The sequence below is a fragment of the Homalodisca vitripennis genome, chromosome 6 (genome assembly GCF_021130785.1).
Source record: "Homalodisca vitripennis isolate AUS2020 chromosome 6, UT_GWSS_2.1, whole genome shotgun sequence".
NCBI classification, from domain to species: Eukaryota; Metazoa; Arthropoda; class Insecta; order Hemiptera; family Cicadellidae; genus Homalodisca; species Homalodisca vitripennis.
Window position 1 is genome coordinate 107,366,690 of NC_060212.1, and position 19,590 is coordinate 107,386,279.

Sequence of the window (19,590 nt, forward strand, 5' to 3'; positions counted from 1 at the left end):
ATTTACCTTTTTTCCTGTAATAAGAGAAAAATTGATTCTGTATGAATATGACTGAGAGTGTAAACAAGTATTTCATAAACTATTGGTAATTTGGTACTTGACTGGAACACGGGGTTCTTTTAATGATTGTTCTTCTTTTTACATGGCAATCTTAACGTTTTAAATACAGGGTGTTTCAAAAAGGATGTAACTTTGAAAATTCATATAAATTTATTCCAAAAAGGTACAGTGCTGGTTTTAGTGTTGTTTTAAAGGTAAACACATCCACATCAAGTTTTTTCTAGACATACCATCGGTAGTCGATTTCTTCCCAAACTCACACTTACATTGCAGTTGTAACTTGCTCAGTGGTGACGTAGATTCTTGCTCTGTTCTGATGGAATGGTGGGCAAAGGAGGTACATACACCATATCCTTGATGAAGCCCCAGAAGAAAAGTGTATTGGCGATGATTTCTTAGGTTTTACTGAACACTCCGTTTCTACAAAACATTTATGCCACTCATAGGCCTAACAGGAGGATCTTTAGCGAACTTGGTATGAAAATTAGGCCGAACTGTTGACTTTGATTCTTCAAACCAAAACCCATAGTTAGCACACTTTGTCCAGTAAAGGCAGCCATCTTTAATGTAACTGCCATTAGTGCTTGTTGCTGTGCGATTCTGCACTAGCAAACCATGGAAGTCAAAACTATATGTTTCGCTTTAATGTCACTATATGTCACTTTTCAATTGTGTTTTATGCATTTATGTTGATTTATTAATTATCTTGTTATAAAACATTTTCAAAAATGTTGGTATTGGAATCAAAAGATCCACAGTACTGAAATATTGAAATCGATACCGCTATGTATCAAGATGTTCAAGTATTGAATTTTACCCACCCCTATTAACATTGTTTAGATTGAACAGCTGATTATATCTGATAGAATCTTTATAATATAATGTGTTTGCACCAATAAATTTTATGAGAATTATGTCAATTTTAGGGTTTTATAGGACCCTGTAGTCAGAAAAGAAACTCCTTCCTTGGTGTGCCTCTAAGCACAAGTTACATCTATGTACCAAATTTTATATCTCTATCTTTTAAAGCTTTTTGCTTGATCTTGATAAATCATATATATATATATATATGGATTAAATGTATTTGATATTGAAAAGTATTGCAAAGTTATAAATATAAAAATAATTGTTTATAATTTTTATTCTAAATAGAGTTTCTTATGAGAAAATCTATATGGAAAATAAATTATAAACCTTTAGTATTTTCAGATTATTGTAATTTTACAAATTCACTACCATTGAGAATCCAAAATTATAAGTTTCTGAAGTGAAACATTTAAAGAAATGCAGTTTTTAAATTTAGCCCCATATAAAATTAGTCTTAGGTATGGTTGACTATTTTTCCTTTTTAAGTTAAAACATTGATCAAAATTAACATAATTTTAAAATTTAAAGACATACAGTGCACTTTTACTTAATATGTAGTTTTTAATTACATGAAATAATACACTGCCTTAAATAAATGGCCTTCATCTATTTTGAACATCAGCGTAAACTCATTAAGCATTTGCATATTTACAGATCATCAACCTCAATCATTGTAACTTCAACTGAATCAATATCAATGAATATTGACAGCAATTTTCTTAAGCGCTTCTTCGTTTACTATTATAGGTCTTTGCAAAATTAAGGGATCAGTTTATGATCCATATAACTAAGGATACTTGAGTTTTACAAAACTTATTTTAATCACTTCTTTTTACTTTTGCTAAATTAAACATAGTAGACTACTCTGACGCTTTGAAGTCGAAGCCCAACAAGTGTTTTATAATTTTCAGCAAACAATTTATACAAGTTTTTAGGGCTCAGACTAAGAGGGTACCTATTCAAAGTTAAAGTTATTAATTTGATTACTAAACATGACTATTTGGAAAAATCTTACAGTTGGTTTGTCAACAATACTTAAGGAATATAGATCATACATCTAAGCTTAAAAATATACTTAAATAATTTTTTTTGAGATCTGAAAAAAATAATTAAGGATTATTGTAATATCATGTGATTTTACAGAATGCAATGGTTTGTGGAAAACTAAGTTTCAAGGCTAAAAGAAATTTTAAGTGTATAGGTTAGTTACTTCCTGAGATATCATGAGGCTAATCATACAGACGGACAGAAAGGAATTTGTCTAGTCCTTCTTCTTGTAAGGCTCCGCTTACACTCAGCCAACAAATAATGCTACAACCTTTCACGTTTGAAAGAGAAATGGCTTCTAAAAGACAAACTATTAAACTAATTTTGTGCAGCAAATAAAATTAATTTTAAGGCATGAAAATGATTAAACTAAACTTCTGTGTTGTTCAGAAGAAGCATTAAATAAGTAAAAATGTTTAGGCTAAATCTTTATATATATATTTCTTGTGTTTGTGTGTATGTGACTGAACTCCTTCTAAACAACTGGACTGATTTTGATGACATTTTGTGTGTGTTTTCAATGGAATTCGAGAATGGTTTAGATTCACAATTTGGTCCACTGGAAAATGTTTTATTAATTAATTTTTAATTTCTAAGCAGTTATTGATTTTAGAACGTTTTACCTTCGATCCGGCAGACTGCACTGCGACACGTAATACAAAATGAACTGATACTTAACAGCTGTTAATACTTTCAGCTGAAGTTCATGAAAGAGGCAGAAACATTTGTTTACATTTAAAATTTAAAGTGCTTGATCAGTAGTGTAACGTAGATTGCATAGACAAAGTTATTACCTAATTTTAAATTTAGATTGCACCAATGATCAATAAACTATCTAATGTAATGAAAATACTATTGAACGCTGTTATAAAAACCACCTCATTGTGGAACTTGTACAAAGCCGTGAATGTTTGCACATAAGGTAATCGAATTTGGTTAGATCGAAGGTAAATGAAAAGAGCCAAAAGAAGACGCTTTATGATCGAAATTGGTTTTCATTGATACATTTTCTAGATCGGAACACAAGGCAAATTCCACAATAATACTGAAAATATCTTAGACAGAAAATTAATTTTAACAGACCGAATTTGATTCTTTATAACCAAATTAGTTTATCGACATTCATCTATAATATAAAGTAATTGTACTGAATAATTTATCAACACCTAGCAAAAACCACGAAAGATAGAGGTAGGAAATGTGGTACACACCTTCATATGCGCCCGAGAGGGTCACAAAGGAATGACTATTAATTATATCAGGATTGCTTAGAATATGATAGAAAATAAATACGTGATTATAGTGTACTGTTTTTCAACAGGAAATTGTGTGCGAAGCCATGGGCAACTGCTAGTTTATGAATAAAAATATGTATAAAATGCATGCAGTGCCTTTTGCAAGAGTGAATGACATTGAACTGTCAGTCTCTTTTACTGGATTAAATAAACATTCTGTGTTGATAAAGTCATGATTCTTTTTAAATTGTTATATTATTCAGTACGGGACGGGGCATTCTTCAAATCATGTCATTGTGTGTCTACTACCCATATGTGTGATAACTCTTGATAGAAAGGTCCTGGAGGCTTGAAACTTGGTATGTGTGTTCCAAGAAAGAATGTGTTGATTTGGAGGTAAAAGACAGTCTGTCTGTCTGTCCGTTTGTCTTTATGATAAATCTTAATAAAATGGCCATAGAGACTTGAAAGTTGTGAAGTCTATGTTAGGACGTTGGTCTACGGAAAAATAATCGTACCAATTTTGTGGCCTACAGGTCAAAGTGCAGTCTGTCCTTATGCCTGTCCCTCTGTGCGCTACCCCTTTCTGTCAGGTTTTTTGATACTCTTTTTGTATTGGTTTATTGCTATATTAATTCAATATTCATAAGAATATAAAACAATTGTAAAATGAAACAGCTGTTATGAAATTTTGTTTTCCTTGCTTGACTTCATATTGCTTGATCTAATAATTATGAGTGGCCAAATTTTTGTGAAAAGAGTGGCCACAAAAGTGTTGCCATGAAAAGTTCAGAGTGTTTTGTGGCTTGCAAAATTTAATTCTTAAGACATTCTTAGACAACAAGAGTATGATATTCCCACAAATAAATCAAATTAGTAAGTGGGATCAAGGTTTGTTGGTTCTGTATAGTCTGAAATTTGTAAAGTTTTATGATAAGTCCAACATATACTGGTTATAACTACAAATTTTGCATGTTTTGAAACCTGTTGACAATTTAAAGAGTTACAATTTTTCTAATGATATCTTGAGTGGGATTGAACTGGGTCCAAATTTTACAAACCATGTTTACTGATGAGACTATTTTTCACGTTTATACACATGTATATGGTCATTGGCCACAATGACCATAATTAAAGAAGAAAATACTTTCATCCCTATGTGGAACATAAATGTGACAACTTTTTTTAATTGAAAACGAACATTTTACTCTTTAACAAGATGGAGATTTGACAAATCAAATTTATTCCTTCATTTAGCATTACATCAAAATGGATACAATAAAAAGCATAAGAACAAATATTAAAATAAAACAGGAAAATTTAATACTATACAATACAAAGTTTTTGATAAAACTTATATTGGAAGGAATGTGTACATAGGCAGCATAGCCTGTAATTACACATGAGTTTAAATTTTCGTCAAAAAAGTGACCAAAATAAAAAAGTAAATTAACTATGTGTAAAGAGTAATTTTTTAAAAATATGAATGAATAACGAGCCAAAGTGTGATTATGATGTGGATATGATTAGCTGTACAGTACTGACAGCAAATAGCGGGTAACAGAATGATATACTCCGAAATGACATTGGTAGATGGTGAAGGGAGGGGGGGAACCAGTTAGTTCTGTCTCCTGGCCAGGCAGGCCACCTCATTATGGCAAAATTGATTGTGATTTTCTGAATTAAAAATTTCCCCTAAGTCCCATAGTATGAGATGTGTGTACTACTACTTTATGACCTCGACCCTTTGTATTTTTATTTCATGTTGCTATATCAAATTGGATGTTTATAGTGAAAATATTAAAAATCTCAAATACCATATAATGCAACATATCTTAGCTGAAGGTATATGTATGTTTGTCATATTCAAAATAATAAATTTAAAGTTGTGCAATAAAAATATTATAAGGTCTATTCTATTATGATACATGAATTAATCATGAACTCTCAGTTATTTATTTGTATACTCATTATAATCTTTATTTTAACTGCTTATAATCAGAATGTCTATATTTAATAAAGACAACAAATTGAAAATGTGATAATATTTAAATATTTGGTTTGATTCAAAGGATTTTATTTCAGTTATATGTCTGTCTGTGTGTACACGTTTTTCTGTCAGTAACTAGTTAGATAATTGTCACAGCTGTTAACTGATTGGTTACACTTTTTATGATCATTTGACACTCTTTATTATGCAAGGCTTGTAGAACTTTCTGCTTATTCAGGCTGTAGCAGACCATTAAACAGTTCAGAGAAGTGATAAAAAAATAGTGCGGTATTGTAAATATGGTTTACATTAAAAAATACTCATTAGAATTAGAAAATAGTGTTCTCAAGAAACCAAATATTCAAAAAAAATTGAAAGTAGTTACCAAGCTAAGTACTAAATTTTATAAAGTTAGCAGTATAATAATACAACATACAATGACAAACTGATAAGTATTCATTGTGAAGACAGAACTGTTCTTTTCAAATTCCACAGTAGTTTTGACATGGTTCCTAATTTTTTGTGCACAAAGTAGTATTGTAATAATACACTATTGCAAAATTATTTTAAATGTTAAAATCCTATTTATTTATCAATGAATATTTTTTATTTAAATGTGTTAGTTTCATTAGAAATTATTAAAAACCTGATAGTCCTTCTTAATCATTTCATTGCGTGTCTGTCTGAATGTGCAATAACTCTTGAAGAAAGTTCCTAGAGCCTTGAAACTTGGTATATAAGTTCCTCTTGGTTCATGGAAAGACGTTACTGAGTTTAGGGGAAAATAGTTGAAGTGTAACAAAGTTGCTAGTGATTCTGTATAGAAATGCTGTGAATACTATGTGTTACCTACAGTTGGGTCCATGGATATTCTGTTGCATCGGTTTGTATTATCTCTATTAATATGATTGTATCACATTAGTAACTATAGAACAGTGTGTAATATCTTTGTACTAACTTTGTAAATGTTGAAAATTCGAATTATCTGCATTTATTCGAAAAAAGCAATTTTAATGTTAGTTAATAACTACTCACTATTTCATAATGTAGGGTGGGAGGGGTTGATCCAATCTGAATGTTGAGTTTAGCTCTAGTTCACCTTCCTTTTAGCGCATCGTCTGGAATCTGACTCTGTCACAGACTCCTGGAACACGCGATTTCTAGCCCTCCCCGCCATAGCTACAATATAAGTAGAAAACTTTGTTACTCCACGTGCTTAAAGATCATGTCTAAAACATCGTGATGCACTCAATTGTGCACCTGATGAGACGATGAGAATACCTCTCTACCTAGATTACACTATATTTTGTAGTCAAGGTGTCTCTGATGTCAAAATTGTTTAAAGAGTTCATTTGAGCTTCAACTGTTTTGGATTTCTTCAGACGAATATGACTCCAGATTTCAGGAGTGAAGTCTGTGAAGACGTCAGATTCCAGATGCTGCACTAAGAGGAAGGTGAACTGAAACATTCTTACTTACTATTTATTAATTAATTGCTATTTCTCCCATGAATAATAATGCCACTAGACAAACATCTACAAGATAACCACAGAGTAGATAGTTTTGCAAGACACGACTGCTTGCTATAGGTAGGATTGTTTACACACATTGCATATTCATTGTTATCATTACTTATTCATTTGTCATCTCATTTACATCTAGATTCTTGTCTAGCTTCTACCTGTTGTTATTTTCGTTGTTTGTCCATTATTAATGTACAGCATTAATTACACAATTAATTGTTATATTGCTGCATAAATTTCTATACAAATGAATTAAAATTAAAATCTTTATTAGTAATCTGCTAGAGTTTTCAAAATAACTGTTAAAGATCAAATTTTTGAAAACAATGTCCAAAATGGAGGGTTTTAAAATTCAACGATGACTTCATGACTTCAATACATTTAAAAAAGAAAAAGGAATGATAAAATCTTTAAATTTTATATACATACCAACAGTATTTTATATATTGAAATTGCATAAAACAGTTGTGATATGCTATTAAGTCAGTCACATATAAAATTATCCAAAATTATATAATGCTTATATAATATAAGCTAACAAATTTTGAAACATAAAATCACACAAACATATACAAATTATGTAGCATTTTGCGTGGTAAAGTAAGTCTATTTCATGAAAATGCATAAACGTTTAAATATTACAGAAAAAAATATTAGCTTTGGATTTCTACTCGTCCCGAAATTAAATGTTTAAACATCAGTTGTTTAAAACATTTTATTGTTGAAAATGGCATTTGGTATTTACTTAAAATAAATATTAGCGGCTGATTATAAAAACCACACAAAATATTATTGTTGAAACTATGATTAGCTGTGATGTGTTTATGGGTAATTTATCTGATGATTTAAAATTTATTAGCAATTTTTGTGTTTGTGAATAACAGCTGTTTTTAACAATCAGCTGTTTTAGCAGCAACTGTTTCTACAAACAGGTAGTGATATTCGATTTTGGGAAGAATTCGACTTTTTAGGTGATTTTGTTTTCTTTAATACTCAGAAATGTATGCAAAATGAAATAAGATTTTTGCACTACGTGAAGTTAGATCTTTATTTTAGTATGTCTACAGTGTGTTACCATTTCCGAAAGTTTGGAGGCCTGTTTTAGAAAATGACATATATTTAAGTTAGGTTACTTGCTCAAGAAAAATATCACATTTTTATTTGTTATGCAGTTTCAACAAAACAAATACTCATACTTTTATCATAAGTTTTAAGTTATAAGTCATAAGTTAAATGTGTTATACACAGCGGTTCTTTTGTGTGTGAAATTTAACATTTAAGTTTGTAATTAAACTTAACTTCGGATGATTAGATAAAAGTGGTAAATTTAATTTAGTGACAGATTTAACTATAGCATATAAATGTTAATCTTTTCAACTTTATAACTTTAACGGTTACTTAGAAAAAAACCGTAATCTTAAAACTCAAAGAAATAGACTGAACTTGAATTTTAGGATATTTATTTTTAGGCAATATTTTCTTTATTTTGAGCACCGTCTGTATTGGTGGCCTTCTTGATTTTAGTCCCATAATAACAATGTTAAACCATTGTCATTGTCTTTTACATCCTTACTTGTGGTTATTGAATCAATGGAGATGTTTCATTTTAAAGATATACTCAATACTTAATAGTTTTTAGCTGCTTATTCAAGAACTTAGAATACAGGCTCTTATTACCCAAGGGCTTAGTGAGTTAAAGACAGTAATCTGAACTAATGTTTATTTGTTGACCCCCATCCATAACTTAGCCACTATGTTTTAATTGTTAAAATTGTATTCTTATAATTCTAGTATGCACACAGTATCTATTATAGATTATGTAATGAAGGGCATATCGTGTTAAAATTAAGCTACTGAACAGAAAATAGTATTTGACAAAAAAATAATGAGTGAACAAATTAAGCTGATACAAATTTAATTTATCAATGACCATGAAAGAATAATAATTGTAGTATTCAACAAAAGAAAGGTCAAAGTTCTGATACGGGTGCTAAATCAAATGTCAGATTTAATCATTTCACTGTTGAGTAATTTTAACTTTCATTTTTAAGATTAAGTCAATTGTTAAAATATCAATAATCTTAAATATAATTGTCTAAATACCTTTGATAAAAAAGAACATATGAATGCAATGTTTTAGTCATAGAAACTATGTTTACTAAAAGATCTAAAAAAGTTACAAAATAATAGAGTACTGCAAATACTTTTTTTATATTAAAAAAAACCTTTCATACCATAAATTTAGAGAAATTGTTTTGAGAAATTGTACTTGCAAAGTAAATAATTAGTTTTAAGTTCTATTTATATCTTAAGTCTCATCATCATTCGATTGTTCATTGGTTGCTTATAACATAGTGAACAATCCGAAGCTCTTATTTAACATAAAAATCTACAGTTCTCTCAGAGTTCCTGTTCCGCTTTTTGAAAACATATGTGAAGAGCAATTGTTACGGTTCAACAAATTGGCATAGTTTCTATTCAACTTAAATTTATTTAATTATTGATTAAATAAATTTTTATGTTTCCCAGTTTTAATAAATTGGGTACAGAATGAAAGGGAAAAAGAGGAATACACTACATACAAACATCATTTTCAAATATAAAAAAAAATTTAAATTTAAGAAACGTAGACATACATATACGTTTAATTAATAGTTATGGTTTCCCGTAAACTTTGTTTTTCCTGTATGTGTTGGTTTAACTGGAAGGTGTAAACCATCCAGAAGTGAACATTCTGGGTTTCTTCTGCGGGTTTACAACTGAACGCTTAGTTTTTAAGCTCTTATAGCGTCTGGTTTACAGAATAGTGATTGTGCTATACTCATAGTAGAGTGCCCACTGGACACAATAACCAGGGTCTGAGGTTTTCTTCATGTTGAAATTTTGTTTCATCAGTAACATCTGTGAGGAGTGTGTAGCTCAGATGTGTAGGACACGTGTTGCATTTCTCATCTATTAACTGCTTCCGCTGACAGTATGTGCTCTTCTTTGCCAATGTCAGCCTCATTGATATTTTTTGTCATCAGTAGTTTTAAACATCTGTGAGGAGCATTAGCTCAGATGTTTAGTATGTGCATTTCTCATCTATTAACTGCTTCCACTGACAGTATGTGCTCTCCCTTGCCAATGTCAGCCTTGTTGTCATTGTTTTGTCATCAGTAGTTTGAAATATCTGTGAGTAGCACTAGCTCAGATGTGTAGTATGTGTGTTTCTCATCTATTAACCATTTCCAGTGACAGTATGTGCTCTTCCCTTGCCAATGTCAGCCTTGTTGTCATTGTTTTGTCATCAGTAGTTTTGAAATATCTGTGAGGAGCATTAGCTCAGATGTTTAGTATGTGCATTTCTCATCTATTAACTGCTTCCGCTGACAGTATGTGCTCTTCTTTGCCAATGTCAGCCTCATTGATATTTTTTGTCATCAGTAGTTTTAAAACATCTGTGAGGAGCATTAGCTCAGATGTTTAGTATGTGCATTTCTCATCTATTAACTGCTTCCACTGACAGTATGTGCTCTCCCTTGCCAATGTCAGCCTTGTTGTCATTGTTTTGTCATCAGTAGTTTGAAATATCTGTTAGTAGCACTAGCTCAGATGTGTAGTATGTGTGTTTCTCATCTATTAACCATTTCCAGTGACAGTATGTGCTCTCCCTTGCCAATTTCAGCCTTGTTGTCATTGTTTTGACTCTCTGCAGCCGGACAGTCTATAGTGTGATTGCACAAAACAATAGTGTAGTTTAATTTAATTTGGCCTTCACAACCATATTGTTATATGAGCAGAGTTTTAAACAATTGCCAACTCGAGATGGCAACATACATACTAGTACGCGTTTTAAATTTAATAATGAATAGAGACACGAAACAGCTGTCAATTAAAACTAGTCGGTATATTAAAACACAAATTTTACAAGTAATATGGGTTTTTCAAGAAGATTGATACCAAATTGTATCACTATAACTAAGCTGTTTTAGTTTTATGAACTTTTAAGTAGACAGCCATTAAATAAAGCAAGATAGAACATGTTCGTAGGAATTTCTTCGCTTGTTTTTGTATCTACTACTGTTTTCCCATAGTTGTACCAATCTCTCATATAATGCCCTGTAAATCAGCATTATACATGTTAACCAGAGGATAAACTCTCGGATTTATTCTTAATTGTGTATCTCATGAAATGGAGTGTAACTCAAATTCTACCTGCCTGTGGAGCTGCAGTTAGTCTTCTCTGTATGAGTATAGCTAAGTATAGTAGTCACACATGAGGTGCGCGGGACAGTATGTGGTCTGTATGTAAATACCTGTGTCAGTGTAGGGACTCCACCCATCCTAGTATTATAGTCTGAGGTCTTCTACCGTGTCTAGTGTTACAGTGGAGATGTGTCGGCTGAAGTGATGGATCTACCTCAAACATTCAGGTTCCGATTGTGTTTAGTATTTTATTTGGTTAGAAAGGACTTAAAGTATTAAACGCTGTATGTAAACTTTAACTACTGTATGAATTGTGGAAAAAATTAATTTTTTCAGTAATATTAATATTCTTTTATTTTGAAAGGGAGTAAATGAATAATAAAATATTTAGAAATTACAGTTAGGATAACAATTTTCAACAAAGTAGATTAACTTATTTAAGCTATATGTGTCTAACTTTGAGGAACTATATATCTTGAGCATATCAATGTCATTTCACTATATACGAATATTTAAACTCTTCAAAGATTGCGTTTAAATCTACAGACATTAGAATATCTAAGTATTCACTTCAAAGATACAACAGTTTAAAGAAAGACAAATAATTAAAGAACAAGATGAAAACATTTCATCTTTAGAAAATTTTGTATGAATATAAAAGTTATAGACGTTACGCTTTACAACATCAGACATTTGATTCATTGCTAAAGCATAAAATATGAAATGATCATAATTGTGTAAAAAAAATGCGCCGCTTAAACAAATGTGGTCACCGTGAACGAATCATCCTACTGTCCGCATCTGACTTGTTTGCGTGCGCGGGGTGAGGGGACGAGGGTGAGGACTCCCCTCCACAGACAATACGTCACCGTTTTGTCCCGGCAACGGCGCTACTAGTCACCTCCGCACATTCGCCCGCGAATACCTTGAAGTAGAGAGTTGTGATTTCACCAGTGCACCTCAAATTTGTATTATTAAAGTTTTAATGTATAACATAGTGTAAAATTCATTAGATGAAAGGAAGTTTAAAATTTAATATAGTGTATATTTGTGAGTTTTAGCTTTTCAAAATGGCTTCGGTTCGCAAGAAGGGACAGACAATTCACAGTGAGGCAAGGGATGTTATAAGGCGAGTTATTCAAAAGTGTGATGAAGAATCAAATACGGGTACTCTCCAACATAGACTGAAGCAGAGTAATATCCGGGTAGCTAATTACACGGGTATATCAGTGCGAAGTGTAACATCTATAAGGAAAGAAGGTGTCGAAGCCGGTAATGAAGCCTTAAGTACTCCTGGGAAAAAAAGACCATATTCAGAGGAAAAAAATTTCACATCGATGAATTTTGACCAAGAGTGATTCGTGATACCAATCAATGATTTTTACATTGTACAAAAGAAAGTGCCAACGGTACATAAATTACTAACGGCAATTAAAGAAAAGATTAACTTTCCTTGGGGGAGTACACACTTTACGACGCTTACTTCATACCATGGGGTTTAAGTGGAAGAGATGTGGAAAAATCAGGAACGTTTTAATAGAACGGCCTGATATAGTAAACTGGGGTGCTCGTTATTTGCGAGAGATACAAAAATGTAGGCACAGGGTAAAGTTATTGTGTACCTAGACGAGACGTGGGTGGACAACAATTTAACTTTTGGAAAATGCTGGAGTGGTCCTGGTGTTCTTGGCGTCTTGGCAAAACACGATTTCATCTAATAGACTAATAGTGGTTAGTGCCGGCACGAAAGATGGATTTCTTCAATGACTGCAATTTAATTTTCAAAGCTGGCAGAGCTACCGGTGATTACCATGGTTAAATGAATAGCGTTAATTTTGAACGATGGGTTCACGAAAAACTATTGCAACATCTTCCAAAAACTTTACTTTACAGTTTTAGGATAAGAGCAAACAATGTTTATAGCTCATGCAAAAAATGTCATTATATCCTAAATATAGAATTACTTTAAATACACCAATTTCCTGGCGTTATAATGTGACAAGGCAAATAACTAATAGTTTTAGGCCGGGTAGTAGTGCGGAAGTGACACCTGGTCGACAGCCTCAGCCAATGGCAGGTGCATTCCTTGAGCTCGCAAACAAGTGAGATGCACGAGCTCCTCCCGTTTGTTTTCAATGGGGTGATCGTGACAGGCGGAGAGAAAAAAGTGGGGATGGAGGGGCCCCTCCTGCCAACTAGAGATAGCCCGCGTATTAGAATAGTGGAATAAGCAGTCCGCGCGTTCTCGCTCTGTACTACTCTGAATTTAATAGAGCCTGGTGGTATATGTATGTATATGTATAATGTAATATATATATTACATTTTCAAAGCTGGATGCTGCAGGATGCAGCGCAATTAAATTTATTTCATTGAACCGTGATTTTACAACGAATTAATGGCAGGCAATTACTCTTGTCTACATACAAATAAACCAATACAACGGAGTATCGAAATACCAAAAAAGACGTAAGGAAGTCTAATGTAACAAAGTAACTTCGTTACATTCAGTGGCGTAGCTATAAAACATTCGAGGGTGGATTAAACATCCAGGAGGATTAAAAAGAGCCCTACTTAGCATAGTAGTTAAAGAATTTATCTTCAGGGTCTCCAAACACAAAATCAACAATTATGTTGAGTTTTTTAATTGCATCTTTCGTATTAAAATGTAAACCAATAAAATTGTTTCGTAACATTATATTTGGTTCATTGCATTTTCCAACTGCCTTAATCAAATAATATAATTTGTAGGTTACATTACTATTAGTTAGAAATTATTCGATAATTTCCATGTACTATAGATCAGATCAGCATTATAATCGCGTACGCCAGACGACACAAAATGACACTTATCAGGCTTGGTCGAAGTTGCATGCACAATTTTCAAGTCTATAGCTTATTTCTCATTCTCTATATATCCAACAAACAGACAGAGAAATATATTGCTATTGCTATAAGTTAAAACTTGATCGTAATAATTTGAGGTTATTAAAATATGAATACTTAACAAAGTGTTTCAAATACTAAAGTTCTCAAAAGAAAATACGATAAGATATAAAAGGACATGCCACAGAAAGGAGATATGAGTCAACCAATACTGCAAACCCTGCACCTGGCGTAGAAACGCTGGTTTGACTTATCACTAGTTTATCATATATATATATATATATATATATATATATATATATATATATTATATATATTTAAACTAAATAATTTGAAGTGTTTCTCATTAATTGTAATGTTAATCTAACGGCCAATAACTTCCAAAGGTAAGTTGGAGAAATTGATTTTGTAATGGGTACTGTAAAGATGAAATTGCTTTCAGATTAAAAAACGTATAAATATCAGAGTTTTAAATAACCACAGAGTAACCACTAGAGTTACAATAACAGGAACCACATTTTCATTTAGCTGGTTTATTTTGTAGTTTAGGCATATAGCTGGATGGACATATAGGCTTAAATGGCTATAGCCAATTTCAGCAAATTTCAGGGAGCGAAAACATCAAGAAAATAAATAATTTTTCTATTCTATTCTAGATTATGACATTTTATTCGTTGTGCACCATCTCACATTTTGTAAAGTATCTTTGGAGTTATAAAGAAAGTTCAATATTAATATAATTAATTCGATATAATTTCTATGTTTTGCAGATATGTTCGGATATAAAAACGACTCATTAATTCGGATATAAAACGACTCATTAATTCGGATATAAAACGACTCATTAATTCGTAAGATAATAGAAATCAGAACCGTTCCGAACTGAGGTCGCTATCAGCCGCATGTACAGGGTTTGTCAGGAATGTTCGGGATTTATCGGTACTGCTCGGCTCTGCCCCCACTCTTTCTCTCCGCCTGTCACGATCACCCCATTGAAAACAAACGGGAGGAGCTCGTGTGAGATGCGGACAGTACTAGTAGTGGCGAGCGGCCGGCCGGAGCTTTCTGGTCCATCGAAATCTGTTGCCATGTGATGAGCGCGACCTAAACAGATATGACGGTCACCGTGAACGAATCATCCTACTAGTAGTGACGAGCGGCCGGCCGGATCTTTCTTGTCCATCGAAATCTGTTGCCATGTGATGAGCGCGACCTAAACAGATATGACGGTCACCGTGAACGAATCATCCTACTAGTAGTGACGAGCGGCCGGCCGGATCTTTCTTGTCCATCGAAATCTGTTGCCATGTGATGAGCGCGACCTAAACAGATATGACGGTCACCGTGAACGAATCATCCTACTAGTAGTGGCGAGCGGCCGTCCGGAGCATTCTGGTCCATCGAAATCTGTTGCCCATGTGATGAGCGCGACCTAAACAGATATGACGGTCACCGTGAACGAATCATCTTACTAGTAGTGGCGAGCGGCCGGCCGGAGCATTCTGGTCCATCGAAGTATGTTGCCGTGTGATGAGCGCGACCTAATACGGGTTACTAATCAGTGTTTTTTTGCGTGAGTCAGTGTAAAGTTATTGAAAATCGAAAATGTCACTACTGTAGAGAATCTCCTTGATTTCATAAAGCATATAATTGGAATCAGTTCCTTCACGTAAATCGTTTTTTCCCATTAAGAACTTTAATATCGTTTACATGTAACTAGTCATTAATTTGATTGTAATAAATTACCGCAGTATAAGATTTTGTCATGATCATACTTTTAAGAGTTTCTGTTATTTTACATTTTTACAAAACTCTGAAACCGTCTTCATGACGTTTTAATATCAGAACGAATACGGATTTAAATACATCACTACAACATGAGTGTTATTGTAAGCTGAAATATAATGAATACAGTATAATTTTATGGTTACCATAAACTAAAAATTATTAGTTCCTAGATCATATTTTTAAAACCAATGAATAATAAAATCGTTTTTAATAAGTTGACTAACATTAATAACATTAAATATTTTCCCTACCATTCATCAAATGCAGTAATCGAGCAACAGAAAAACGAAGAACAAACTGCCAATGCCGCAAGACTATGGGCGCCGAGTTCATAGTCGAGTATCTAGACGTTCTCACTGCCGATTTTTAAATAATTTTTTTTCCAAGTCGACTAATGTCTTTATCATAATTTCAAGTAAAAAAGCTTTAACTTTATTTATTTATATTTAATTCAATATACCAAGCAATGTACTTTGTAACTACACTGTGAACGTCCACGAATAATTTCCTCTCATTACGTAAAGTTTGAACTTCATCCTAATCCTATTAAAACTCAGTGTAATTGAACATTGTTCACAGAACATAACTCCCGTTTGGAGCGGAAATTAGAGCTTGTTGGCTGAACAAACAACTCGTATGATGCAGGGTAAATGGACATTGTTCACAGAACATAACTCCCGTTTGGAGCGGAAATTAGAGCTTGTTGGCTGAACAAACAACTCGTATGATGCAGGGTAAATGGACATTGTTCACAGAACATAACTCCCGTTTGGAGCGGAAATTAGAGCTTGTTGGCTGAACAAACAACTCGTATGATGCAGGGTAAATGGACATTGTTCACAGAACATAACTCCCGTTTGGAGCGGAAATTAGAGCTTGTTGGCTGAACAAACAACTCGTATGATGCAGGGTAAATGGACATTGTTCACAGAACATAACTCCCGTTTGGAGCGGAAATTAGAGCTTGTTGGCTGAACAAACAACTCGTATGATGCAGGGTAAATGGACATTGTTCACAGAACATAACTCCCGTTTGGAGCGGAAATTAGAGCTTGTTGGCTGAACAAACAACTCGTATGATGCAGGGTAAATGGACATTGTTCACAGAACATACCTCCCGTTTGGAGCGGAAATTAGAGCTTGTTGGCTGAACAAACAACTCGTATGATGCAGGGTAAATGGACATTGTTCACAGAACATAACTCCCGTTTGGAGCGGAAATTAGAGCTTGTTGGCTGAACAAACAACTCGTATGATGCAGGGTAAATGGACATTGTTCACAGAACATAACTCCCGTTTGGAGCGGAAATTAGAGCTTGTTGGCTGAACAAACAACTCGTATGATGCAGGGTAAATGGACATTGTTCACAGAACATACCTCCCGTTTGGAGCGGAAATTAGAGCTTGTTGGCTGAACAAACAACTCGTATGATGCAGGGTAAATGGACATTACTCTTCTGTTATTTTTGTTGTTGGATGTTTGTGGCTCAGGGTTTTTTAGGATGCGTCCGGTCATGTAACGATAAAACTATAATATTCTTTTCTATGTATATAAACGAATCAGTAGCTCAGGTCCAATAACCAATAACGCCAATGTCATTTAAATTCGGTTATCGATGAAAGTTCTTCAGTCGCCTTTAAAGATCAAAAGGCGATTATGTGACTTTCCAACGCAGCGGTGAAAGGTGGACGAGAGGGCGTAGGACTTTCATAGGATCGTAAATATTACTTTGGCAGACAGGCTTTGGACGTAAGACTAGAGAAATTTAATAAGAGCCGGTCAGCTGTTTGATTTACCATGAAGATTGCCATGCGTGCGTCTGTATGGTGTTTGCTACGATACACCGCCAGTTGTGTGGCCGTACAGAAGTTGTCGCGAGAGGCGCGAAACATCAGCTGTGTTGTGGAGTAGTTGACCTTCAGCTGGCGACCCTGACCTTGAACGTTACCCCAGTCTGGCTGTTCAGACAATTCTAGTGATGGGAGAATCGAATACAGTGTATTCAAAAGCACCCTTGTATTCGAATACTTTTTCTAACAGACAAGTCTAGACTTGCCTTGTCTTGCTTCCTTCCCGTAATCCATTGTTTCTTGGTATTTGGAATTGCCCTGCCAAAAAGGAAGGGAATCCTTTGGTTTGAAAATCCTCCTACAAACATCTCATACCCATGATTTATGAACTACAGAAAAAATATACTTGTTTACCTGCTACTTCAATTCCGTCTAAAATATTCTTTTCTAATGCAGGTGTTGTCACCAATTAACGTGGAAATAGATTGAAGCAAAAACCTCAATGATATTTTGTTTTTACACAACAAAATGAAAGAAACATTTATGCGTGCGTGCGTGCGTGCGTGCGTGCGTGCGTGCGTGCGTGTGTGTGTGTTCTAGACTATTCTAGACTAAAAAATGCAATGCAATTCAAGAGGAGAGGCATTCTCTAGGTCTCTCCGATGTCGAAACGATGCAAAGAATTCTCAAAAACTAATTAACAAAAACTTGGACGTATCACTAAATCCATAGTTCATCATGACTTCGGGATGAGAAAATGTATTTAAGTTGAGAGTTACCAACTTAGTTGCGAAACTGGAGGGAATGGCCTGGTTCCAAGACCATGACTTAGTTACTCACCCAAAGATGATACCGAGTAATTATCACTTCCGTGACGTACAGCCTACAATCTACTAGTATAGTGAGTGATTAACGTTTGGTAACCTTTGGACAGAATGTTCCACAACAGATTACGCGAGCTTTAACTAGCGCATTAGAATAAACACTTGAACGTCAACAAGACAACAAATATCGATAACTCACTTCATTCATAAATTATATTTTACGAAGCCTTCCATCACACGTAGCATTTTTTTAAATTTCATCAATTTTCTAAAAAGTTCTTTAACCCACGGACTTCAGATACCCGAGGACGCATTTTAAAGCGGGTATGAACAATAGTTGAGTGTAATAATAAGAAATTAAATGCTGTAATGGTTTTGCTCAATAAACCAATACACAGTTGATTTACAGTTTCATGAGGAAACCGAACCATGAAGGATTCGTTCTTCGCTGTACTCACTTCACATGCCGATTAAACCGAATTTCCAATTCCAGGCTTAATTTCTTCACAGCTCGAGGATGAGTTGAGTTGAACAACATTATAAGGCTCCGGAGACATGTATCCAACTCCAGTAAGGCAGTAATTTCCATCAACCCCGATATAACTGTATACTTGATGTTTCTGTTTCCCTAATGTTTGTGAGTGAAATGGAAGTGTTCTGGGTGCAACCAGTAGTAATTGATCTATTATTAACTACGTAGACGCTGTCCAGATACAGGATGTTTGGAATTGAGTAAACTTCGATAAATGGGTTTTGGGGCTAATATACACGTGTTGTATCCCGTAACGTGTGCCCGTTTGTAACATTTATATTTTATGTATATTACAGTGTAACTATGTTTGGCATGTAAAAACACATGTCATCTAAAGATAAACAATTAAAATACTGTAAAATAAATAGTAACATGAATTTTAAGTAAAATGTATACAATAATGCATATTATAAAACGTGTATTTAAAACAGCAAAATAGGACGCAAAATATTAGACCACAAAAGGTGTTTCGTCTCTTTTGACCATTTAACCCTATCCGAAGTATTTTTTAGGTTTCTTTATTTTTCTAGAGATTGCGCTTCCGTTTTACAATCAAGTGATCTTAAATTATAGAAACACACTAAGAAAAAAAGGAATAAACATAAATTAGTTAAAGAGAGATACTACCAATTTTATAACAACCCAAGAATGCGTTTTACACGCGTTCTTTTAGTTTAAAGAAAAATAAATCAAGTACAAGTTAAAAAATAAAACAAAAATTATAACATTGGTACTCGTTTGTAAAGTGAGTGTTCGGTGTTTAAAAATATTGAAAAGAAGTGTTCAATTCTGTAGTCGGCGAAAACCCTAAGAATTGCTAACAGCGTACTGTTTTCATAGAATAAACATATACATCTTGTT

At 33.6% G+C, this 19,590-nt stretch overlaps 2 protein-coding genes across 5 annotated transcripts in view; one reads left to right on the plus strand and one right to left on the minus strand.

Moving 5' to 3' along the window:
• The window catches only part of LOC124364694 (protein FAM92A-A), an 80,782-nt gene that overhangs the window by 59,411 nt on the left and 1,781 nt on the right, over positions 1–19,590 (minus strand). The window lies entirely within an intron of this gene.
• The window catches only part of LOC124364693 (SUN domain-containing ossification factor), an 86,882-nt gene that overhangs the window by 21,697 nt on the left and 45,595 nt on the right, over positions 1–19,590 (plus strand). The window lies entirely within an intron of this gene.